The sequence below is a fragment of the Lithobates pipiens genome, unplaced genomic scaffold (assembly GCF_037356315.1).
Source record: "Lithobates pipiens isolate NorthernLeopardFrog02 unplaced genomic scaffold, aLitPip1_a1.2 Scaffold_8, whole genome shotgun sequence".
Lineage (NCBI taxonomy): Eukaryota > Metazoa > Chordata > Amphibia > Anura > Ranidae > Lithobates > Lithobates pipiens.
Window position 1 is genome coordinate 676,625,279 of NW_027507903.1, and position 12,037 is coordinate 676,637,315.

Genomic DNA, 12,037 nt, shown 5'->3' on the forward strand with positions numbered 1-12,037 from the left:
TCAATACTCTTCAATACTCTGCCATACCCTACCAATACTCTGCAATACTCTGCCAATACCCTGCAATACCCTGCCAATACTCTGCAATACTCTGCCAATACTCTGCCATACCCTGCCAATACTCTGCAATACCCTGCCAATACTCTGCAATACCCTGCCAATACTCTGCAATACTCTGCTGTACCCTGCAATACCCAGCCATACTCTGCAATAACCAGCCGTACTCTGCAATAACCAGGCATACTCTGCCATACCCAGCCATAATCTGCAATACTCAGTGATATCCAGCCATACTCTGCAATACCCAGCCATACTCTGCCCTACCCAGCCATACTCTGTCATACCCAACCAAACTCTGCAATACTTGGTGATACCCAGCCATACTCTGCCATACCCAGCCATACTCTGTCATACTCCGTAATACTTGGTGATACCCAGCCATACTCTGCAATACTTGGTGATATACAGCCATACTCTGCAATACTCAGTAATACTCAGCCATACTTGGCAATACCCAGCCGTACCCAGCCATACTCAGCCATACCCAGCCATGCTCGGCCATACTTGGCCATGCTTGGATGTACTCAGCCTCTGTATGTGGCCAGGCTGTGGAAGTCTCACACATGTGGTATTGCTGTACTCAGGAGGAGTAGGAGAATCTATTTTGGGGTGTCATTTTTGGTATGTACATGCTATGTGTTGGAAATATTGTATAAACGGACAACTTTGTGTTAAAAAAAAATGCATTTTAGCCATTTCCATATGACGTCCTTGACTTTGTCCGGAGATATCTGAATGATGGGTGCAGCTACAGGCATCATTCAGATATCAGCTTTTTCAGCCGGCGATTCCCTACATCATAAGCATGATCATAAGGGCTGTTCCACTGTATGATCGCTCTTACGGGGGGGAGGCAAGAGGGGACATCCCTCTTTTTTTTGTGAAAAAAAAGAAAAAAAAATCTTGATTTTGCAAAGAATTGTGGGAAAAAATTACAACTTCAAAAACCTCCTCATGCATCTGCTAAATGCATTGGAATGTCTTCTTTCCATAAAGGGGTCAATTGGGGGGTATTTGTACTTTTCTGGCATGTTAGGGTCTCAAGAAATGAGACAGGCCGTCAGTACTTCAGGTGTGATCAATTTTAAGATATTGGCACCATAGCTTGTGGACTCCATAACTTTCACAAAGATCAAATAATATACAACAATTTATACTTATTTTTACCAAAGATATGTGGCAGTATAAATTTTGGCCAAAATGTGTGAAGAAAAATTAATAATTTGCTAAATTTTATAACAGAAACAGATCATTTTTTTTATTTTTTTCCATAAATATTTTATTATTTTTAACCCTTGTGTGTTGTGTTTTTTTTTTATTTTTTTTCACAGGTGAATGGGTAGGGGTACATTGTACCCCATACTCATTCACATAGGGTGGGGAACCCCACGTCAATTTTTTTTTTTAAATTTGATGCAGGGTTCCCCTTAATATCCATACCAGACCTGAAAGGCCTGGTAATTGAATTTGGGGGACCCCCATGCTTTTTTATTTATTTATTTTTTCTTTATCAATGACTTTCAATGAGTGTTCTCTGTATTACGGAGCCGACAATTCATAATAGCTGCGAGTGATTTTAAAGGACTTTTTTTCCTGCATAAATGACACTTTGTGCAGGGACAGTTCTAAGCACCAGAAACATGCGCCCCTTCACAGGCATACTATAGACACCCCCCCCCCCCCCTACGAAATTTAAAGGAATATTACACTTTTATTGTTTCACTTTAATCATTACTAAAATCACTGCTCCCTAAAAAACTGCCGTTTTTAAAACTTTTTTTTGCATTGATACATGTCCCCTGGGGCAGGACCCGGGTCCCCAAACACTTTTTAGGACAATAACTTGCAAATTAGCCTTTAAAATTAGCACTTTATATTTTGAACGTTGGAGTCCCATAGACTTTAATAGGGTTCTAAAGTTCACACAAAGTATGCTATATACTAGCTCCGTTCAATCTTCTTTATACATTCGACAGACACCATAAGCCTTCAAAGACAGATTCGATCGTAATTCGTGTGGATTTTCGGACGAATGCAATTTTTGAACGAAAAACAAAATAAATATAAACGAATTTCGGGAGTAACTAAATAAATTAAGTTTTCGGACGAAAACTAAATTCCTTCCTAAATGAAATATTTTATTCTCCACATGTCTATAAACTATATAACTGTCTAAGCTCGGACCCAATGACCCAGTTCACACAGGAGAAGTTCGACTCCTTTATATCATCTTTGCAACTTCCACAAATGTCCCCAGATTAACGCTCCTCACTTAATGCACCCATTACTGCTGAAGAATTAGCTGCTGTGATTAAATTACTCCCTTCACATAAAACTCCAGGCCATGATGGACTTCCCTATTCCTACTACAAAACCTTTCTTCCAACTTTATCGCCACACATGTTAAACCTATTTGCTTCCCTACTCAAAGGCACCACCCCCACCGTCCCTGATACATAAAGTCCCCACGAGACACGCAGGTGACAACACAAGGCGTACCATAGATCTCATCGACCTATTGACTAGAACTAAAGCCCCTGCATTTATATTGAGCCTAGATGCACAGATAGCGTTTGATCGCCTTAGCTGGCCCTTCATGTTTGCAATTTTGTCAAAGTACGAATTTTCTGGATCCTTTGTACAGGCCCTTCGATCCCTATATTCCCATCCCACCTCCCAGGTACAACTCTCATCCCATCTATCTCCAAAACCTTCCCTCTCAGCAACGGCACCAGACATGGATGCCCATTGTCACCTTTACTCTTTATTCTCAGATTAGAACTCCTAGCTACAGCCATACGCAAATGCCCACTATTATAGAAGTACACCTACGTCAAAGAGAATACAAACTGTCCCTCTTCGCTGCTGATGTACTTTTAACACTCACACGTCCACACACATCTCTCCCTTCACTTCACAATATTCTATCATCCTTTAGTGCAATCTCAGGCTTTAAAATCAACACTGCCAAAACAGAAGCCCTTCCCATTAATATTGCACCCCCTCAACTGGCCATTCTCGAAATTATAACTACCACTGGAGTTCCACCTCGTTGAAATATTTAGGTATCCAGCTCACAGCTTCTTACTCCACGTTATACCAGGCTAATTTCCCCCCCTCTATTCAAGAAAATTAATCGGTTACTGACCCATTGGACCACTCTTCCCTTTTCCCTCCTCGGACGTATAAACATCCTCAAAATATCAATAACTACTATATTTATTTGAGACGCTCCCAGGGGCGACATATATATGTCACAGCTGAAAATTCTTCAAAGGAGAAGTCTCCTTTTTATATGGAACAATACCTCCCATGGAGTGGCAGGTTTAGTGGCCATGGTACGTAAGCTTAGAGGGGGCCTAGGAGCCCCAGACTTCATTAAATATTACTATGCCTCCCACTTAATGGTCCTCACTTCCTGGACCACCAGGAAAGCCCCAAACAGATGGGCCGAGATCTCCAGTGCACCCATGTTACATGCTCGGGCCATCCAATGATAAATACATGACCCAGCTGAGAGGTCTATGCCTGGCTCCAATGCTCTTCACATTAGCAATTTGGAAAATGTGCTCTGATCGATTCTCCCTATCTTCTCCATGCTCACCGCTTACAAACATTTTCTTTAATCCGGACATACCAGATAGTCTGTCCTATGACCGTATGCAACATTGGACTTGGGCTGGGCTATTTCAGCTGCGGCAACTCGTCATCCCAGCTACAAGACACCTATTATCTTTTGCTGACCTTCAAAAACAGCGCCAAATACCCCAAAACACTTTTTTACTCCTACTTACAAGTCAGATATTTCTTCTCCACTAAGTCCCCCACCCTATCCTTAGAGAAACCTACAGATTTTGAATTGCTTTGCGCCAAAGGGCCCTACGAACCCCAAATAATCTCCACCATTTATAAAATATTACACAAAGCTACCCCTATATTCTCACCGCTATATGAGGAAATGGTCCCAGATGCTTCAACATGACATATCTCTGTTAGATTGGGGAAGTATCTGGGAATCCACCTCCAAGATTTTCCGATGTGTTTCACACAAGGAAACCGCTTGCAAAGTCCTACTATTCTGGTATAGAACCCCAGAACGACTGCATGCATATACTTCAACAATTTCAAAACTGTGTTGGAGATGCAATAAAACAGTGGGCTCTCATTTTCATATTTTTTGGGAATGTCCTTTAGTCTCCCACTTTGGGGTTCAGATCCAAACACGCCTAGAGAAGTTGCTAGAAGTCTCCATACCCTTGAATTCTATGCACTATATATTAGGCCCCCCCTTTCCTGGTATTCACAAAACCAAGCGGAAACTGATGTCATTCGTATTACTAGCTGCTAAAAGAACTATCCCTAGGCTCCAATTATGGCTCTCCTCGCTGCCGGCACTGTGATTGGCCAAGCATGCAGGGTGTCAATTTACTCGACCCTGCATGCTTGGCCAATCATGAGCCAGCAATGCACTGCGATGGCGTAGTGCATTGTGGACCATTTGTACCAAGCGAATTCGGTGCGAACGGTCCACAAAGTTCTGAATTTGCCGAACAGACGAACAGCCGATGTTCGAGTCGAACATGCCTTCGAGTCAAACATCGAGCTCATCCCTATTAGACATTTACAGATCTCTTTAGAACGCTCATACCTACGCGTAAAATGGATATTGGATGGAGGTGTTGGCGCTCCCTGTGTGGAGAGAAATGTTAAGGGATGCTCCTGACACTCATTAGAAGTCACTTGGAGAAGCTACCAAAAGTCTTCCACATTACAGAAGAAGTTCAGATGAATGTGACAGACTACTACTATCTGTACTGATAATAATACATGTCCCAACACTGCAGCACAACACTTCCTTAAAGTGTCTGTACATGCTCGGGGCCACAGATATATCAATGTTACTTCTATTTCTTGCAGTAAGCTCTGAACTTCCATAATTGCAGATGATAGAAATATCATGGGAAATGGCCAGAACTTTGACAACCACCAATGATGGTTGACCGCAGTATCCAAATAAATGCACAAAAACAGGATCAGGAATTTCCCGCTGTGCTAGATCAGTGGTCATCAACCCTGTCCTCAGGGCCCACTAACATGCCAGGTTTTATGTATTACCTTGGGGAGATGCAGACTAGAATACTGCAATCACTGAGCAGCAAATGATATCACCTGTGATGTATTTCAGTTATCTTAAAAATCTGTCCTGTCAGTCGGCCCTGAGGACAGGGTTGATGACCATTGTGCTAGATAACATGGATCTCTATGCAATCAATCAAAACAAAAAGTCCAATAAACATGTAGATAAAAGTCCATGCCAAATAGGGTCTATATATCTATATAAATATAGTCCAACGAAGAAAAGGAAATGGTAAGGGATCAAATGCAGGAACGCCACATCCAGGGCCACCGTCAGAAAAGAACAGAAACCATGTTCCGAGGTCTACAGGAAAAAGCAAAGGAATTAGTCGCCTCTGGGATGGTTGACCGCAGACCCGAGCATGAGTTTAAATAGAGTAAAATAATAAATATTTTGCAATATTATACATTGTTGGTGCCTTAATGAGGACCATCCCTGCACCGAGTCCCTGGGTCTGCACACATTATAAAGTGTTCCCTCCATCCCTGATCAGAGTTCCCATGTCTGCAAACCTGCTGTGCACATTATGAGAGACTCAATGAGAATATTTTCCCCACCTCAGATTAAAAGGTAGCGTCCAAACGATTTTTTATTGAAGCATGATCACATCACAGTACAGGTAGTGCAATGTTTCAGAGTCACGTAGGACCCCTTCATCAGGCATGTAAGGGTCTGTACACCTGCTGTGCCCATTATGAGAAGTTCCCACCATCCCTTTGCTGAGTTTTTAGGTATGTACACCTGCTGAGCCCATTATGAGGTGTCCCCCTATCCCTGTACTGAGTTCCCAGGTCTGTACAACTGCTATGTCCATTATGAGGGGTACCCACCATCCCCTTGCTGAGTTCCTTTGTCTGTACACCCGCCGTGCCCGTTATGAGGAGTTCCCACCATCCATGTGCTGAGTTCCCAGGTCTGTACACCTGCTGAGCCCATTATGAAGGGTTCCCACCATCCATGTGCTGAGTTTCCAGGCCTGTACACCTGCTGTGCCCATTATGAGAGGTTCCCACCATCCATGTGCTGAGCTTCTGGGTCTGTACACCTGATGTGCCCATTATGAGGGGTTCTCACCATCCTTGTGCTGAGTTCCCAGGTCTGTACACCTGCTGAGCCATTATAAGGGGTTCCCACCATCTGGGTCTGTACACCTGCTGGGCCCATTATGATGGGTTCCCACCATCCCTTCATGATTTCTATTTATTTCATACAAAGGTGGGTGAGAACAGAGCTGAGATAATGACTGAGAGATCTCACTGCTGGAGAATTGACCATAAAAGACATAAAAGAAGCCAGCCAGGCTCCACCTGTAATAAAGATCCACTTTTGGTAGGACTGACCCATTAATGAAATGCTTTAGGGCTGACAACATGTTGATTTTTGTTTCTTTCTGTTCTGTTCTGTGGTTGGAGATCCAGAAAAGGCCAGTATGAGGAAATCTCCCTTCTTCAGAAGCCAGTCTATCAGAAACCGGGGCGGATCCAGGGGGGGGCAACGGGTCAATTGCCCCCTCCGAGAATACCGGCAGCTGATGACAGCAAGGCCGGTTCCGCGGGTCCAATCGCGGCCGGTTCCGTGGGTACCAGCGGGCCGGTCCCACGGGTCCAATCACGGCCGGTTCCGCGGGTCCAATCCTGGCCGGTTCTGCGGGTCCAATCGCGGCCGGTTCCGCGGGTCCAATCGTGGTCGGTTCCGCGGGTACCCGCGCGGCCGGTTCCGCGGGTACCCGCGCTGAGTGGACGGGTGAGGGGGGGGCAGCTGGGCGGCTTAGGAGGGCTGCTGGCCAATCAGGAAGCCAGCAGGCAGGGGAGCAGGGAGATGACATCATCTCTCACTGCCCTGCATCCTTCCAGTTCCGCCCTCACTGTGTAGGAAGCTGTGTGCAGCAGAGAGATTGCATCATCTCTCTGCTGCCTATCTTCACTCTGGGACCCAACAAAAGACCACCTTAGCAGAAAAGTGACACAGTAGGTGACAATCCGCAATGTGTGGCAGGCTACGTGGCAAGTGGCAATCCACAATGTGTGGCAGACTACGTGGCAAGTGGCAATCAGCAATGTGTGGCAGGTGACGTGGCAAGTGACAATCTGCAATGTGTGGCAGGTGACGTGGCAAGTGACAATCCGCAATGTGTGGCAGACTACGTGGCAAGTGGCAATCCGCAATGTGTGGCAGGTGACGTGGCAAGTGGCAATCCGCAATGTGTGGCAGATGACGTGGCAAGTGGCAATCCGCAATGTGTGGCAGGCTATGTGGCAATCCGCGTCTGGTGGCAGGCGACGTGGCAAGTGACAATCCGCAATGTGTGGCAGGTGATGTGGCAAGTGACAATCCGCAATGTGTGGCAGGCTACGTTCCAAGTGGCAATCCGCAATGTGTGGCAGGCTACGTGGCAAGTGACAATCCGCAATGTGTGGCAGGTGACATGGCAAGTAACAATCCGCATTTGGTGACAAGTGACGTGGCAAGTGACAATCCACATTTGGTGGCAGGCGACATGGCAAGTGACATCCTCAGGGCTCCCACTGATTCTGCATTATGGTGAGTTGAACCATTTAATTTTATATTACAATGTATTAATAGAAATAATGCGCTTCAATCATCCTGACACCATAACAACCATGGTGCCGTAATGATTGAAGTGCAAATACCAGCCATTTCCCATATAAATTGCCCCCAAAAAAACATATTTTATAGCAGTGCCCCTCCCGAGATTAGACTCTGGATCCGCCCCTGATCAGAAAACATCTCCAATTCTCATGAAGCGTACAGCACAGAGCACACATTTCTACTAATCAGTGGAGAGCAATGAAGAGGAACAAAGAGATTGAGCTGATGTCAGGTAATCTACAGAAAATAATCATTGCACTGGAACCAGTACCGGCATCACATGATACATCACCTGAGACTGGGAGGAAGTTGGGAGTTTTGGTTTCAGTTTAATTCTTAAAGGTGAAATTTCATCTCCTTATATTTTGCCTCCCATGCCCCCCCGCCCTTATCAAAATAGCCACTTCAAGACAGCAATACATACATATATATATATATATTACGGCTTTGAAGTGGTTTACCGGGGTTATGGATAAAGCTATCATTGTATTTGTATTTATTTTTTTCAGCCGGAGATTGTCTTTCTCATGAAAGCAATCTGAGTGGCCGAATAGCCGCTGGATCGCTTTTAGAAGCAGCACTAGACCCCCTAGGCAACTCTAAAGCCCCGTACACACGAGAGGACTTATGTCCGACAGACTTCCGAAGGAGTTCTGCCGGAGTTCTGCCGGAGTTCCGACAGAGTTCTGACGGACTTTTCGACTGAGCGGACTTGGCCACACACAATCACACCAAACTCCGACGGATTCGAACGTGATGACGTACGACTTGACTCGAATAAGGAAGTTCATAGCCAGTAGCCAATAGCTGCCCTAGCGTCGGTTTTAGTCCGTCGGAATAGCATACACACGAGCAAATTTTTCGAAGGGACCGGGTCCCGCGGAGTTCCTTCAGAAAAATTTGAAGCATGTTCCATATTCTAAAGTCCGTCAGACTTTGGCGAGTCAAAAGTCCGTTGCAGCCCACACACGATCGAATAGTCTGACGGAATCAGTCCGTCGGACTTTGGATGTTGAAAAGTCCGCTCGTGTGTACGTGGCATAAGCAGGTATTTTAGAGCGTCACCTATGGAGATTTTTAAGTATTAGAATTTGTCACCATTCCACAAGCATGCGCAATTTTAAAGCATGAAATGTTAGGTATCTATTTACTCGATGTAACATCAATATTCTTCTATATTTTACGAAAACATTGGGTTATATATTGTGTTTTTTTTTTTTTGCATTAAAATTCATTAACCACTTTAGCCCTGAGCCTACTTTTTAAACTTGTTGTTTACATGTTAAAATCTTTTTTTTTTTTGCTAGAAAATGACTTAGAAACCCCAAAAATTATACATTTTCTAAAACCCTAGAGAATAAAATGGCGCTCATGGCAATACTTTCTGTCACACCGTATTTGCACAGTGGTCTTAAAAGCGCACTTTTTTTGAAAAAATACACGTTTTTTAAATTAAAAATTTGACCCAATTTTTTCTTTTATTGTGAAAGATAAAGTTACACCGAGTAAATTGATACCCAACATGACATGCTGCAAAATTGTGCTCACTCATGGAATGGCGACGTTTAAAAAATTCTACACGTTGCATGTTTTGAGTTAGAGAGGAGGTCTAGGGCTAGAATTATTGCTCTGCCTCTACTAATCGTGGCGATACCTCACATGTGTGTTTTTTTATACACCGTTTTCATATATGGGTGCTACTCATGTATGCGTTTGCTTCTGCACGTGAGCTCGGCGGGACGGGGAGCATTTAAATATAATTTTTTTCTTATTTTACCTTTTATTTTATTTTTTTATACTGTTCTTAAAAAAAATAAAAATAATCTGTCACTTATATTCCTAAGACAAGGAATGTAAACATCCCTAATAGAAAAAAAGCATGACAGGACCTCTTAAATATAAGATCTGCGGGTCAAAAAGACCTCACATCTCATATGTGCACTAAAATGCAATAAAAAATATATATAAGTAATTTGAAAAATAAACTATAAGAAATATTGCTTTAAGCGCTATGGGAGGAAGTAACGTTTTGACGTCGCTTCCGCTCTGCATTGGTATGGAGCCGAGTGGGGCTCACTCAGCTCCATACCTAACAGGAGAAAGGACCCGATTGCCTCCGGCTTCGGTAAACGGCAGAGGGCACCGAAACATGACGGGCATGTAGTAATAACAACCAATGAGGTATCACCCCAGTACCATTCTTTAGAGGCCGATGGTCAGCTCTCTATTAATAACAACCAATGAGGTATCACCACGGTACCATTCTTTAGAGGTCAATGGTCAGCTCTCTAGTAATAACAACCAATGAGGCATCACCCTGGTACCATTCTTTATCTTTAGAGGTCGATGGTCAGCTCTCTAGTAATAACAACCGATGAGGTATCACCCCGGCACCATTCTTTAGAGGCCGATGGTCAGATCTCTAGTAAAAACAACCAATGAGGTATCACCCCGGTACCATTCTTTAGAGGCCGATGATCAGCTCTCTAGTAATAACAACCAATGAGGTATCACCCTGGTACCATTCTTTATCTTTAGAGGTTGATGGTCAGCTCTCTAGTAATAACAACCGATGAGGTATCACCCCGGTACCATTCTTTAGAGGCCGATGATCAGCTCTCTAGTAATAACAACCAATGAGGTATCACCCTGGTACCATTCTTTATCTTTAGAGGTCGATGGTCAGCTCTCTAGTAATAACAACCGATGAGGTATCACCCCGGCACCATTCTTTAGAGGCCGATGGTCAGATCTCTAGTAAAAACAACCAATGAGGTATCACCCCGGTACCATTCTTTAGAGGCCGATGATCAGCTCTCTAGTAATAACAACCAATGAGGTATCACCCTGGTACCATTCTTTATCTTTAGAGGTTGATGGTCAGCTCTCTAGTAATAACAACCGATGAGGTATCACCCCGGTACCATTCTTTAGAGGCCGATGATCAGCTCTCTAGTAATAAAAACCAATGAGGTATCACCCTGGTACCATTCTTTATCTTTAGAGGTCGATGGTCAGCTCTCTAGTAATAATAACCAATGAGGTATCACCCTGGTACCATTCTTTAGAGGTCGATGGTCAGCTCTCTAGTAATAACAACCGATGAGGTATCACCCCGGTACCATTCTTTAGAGGTCAATGGTCAGCTCTCTAGTAATAACAACCAATGAGGCATCACCCTGGTACCATTCTTTATCTTTAGAGGTCGATGGTCAGCTCTCTAGTAATAACAACCGATGAGGTATCACCCCGGCACCATTCTTTAGAGGCCGATGGTCAGATCTCTAGTAAAAACAACCAATGAGGTATCACCCCGGTACCATTCTTTAGAGGCCGATGATCAGCTCTCTAGTAATAACAACCAATGAGGTATCACCCTGGTACCATTCTTTATCTTTAGAGGTCGATGGTCAGCTCTCTAGTAATAACAACCGATGAGGTATCACCCCGGTACCTTTCTTTAGAGGCCGATGATCAGCTCTCTAGTAATAACAACCAATGAGGTATCACCCTGGTACCATTCTTTATCTTTAGAGGTCGATGGTCAGCTCTCTAGTAATAATAACCAATGAGGTATCACCCTGGTACCATTCTTTAGAGGTCGATGGTCAGCTCTCTAGTAATAATAACCAATGAGGTATCACCCCGGCACCATTCTTTAGAGGCCGATGATCAGCTCTCTAGTAATAACAACCAATGAGGTATCACCCTGGTACCATTCTTTATCTTTAGAGGTCGATGGTCAGCTCTCTAGTAATAATAACCAATGAGGTATCACCACGGTACCATTCTTTAGAGGTCGATGGTCAGCTCTCTAGTAATAACAACCAATGAGGTATCACCCTGGTACCATTCTTTATCTTTAGAGGTCGATGGTCAGCTCTCTAGTAATAACAACCGATGAGGTATCACCCCGGTACCATTCTTTAGAGGCCGATGATCAGCTCTCTAGTAATAACAACCAATGAGGTATCACCCTGGTACCATTCTTTATCTTTAGAGGTCGATGGTCAGCTCTCTAGTAATAATAACCAATGAGGTATCACCCTGGTACCATTCTTTAGAGGTCGATGGTCAGCTCTCTAGTAATAATAACCAATGAGGTATCACCCCGGCACCATTCTTTAGAGGCCGATGATCAGCTCTCTAGTAATAACAACCAATGAGGTATCACCCTGGTACCATTCTTTATCTTTAGAGGTCGATGGTCAGCTCTCTAGTAATAATAAC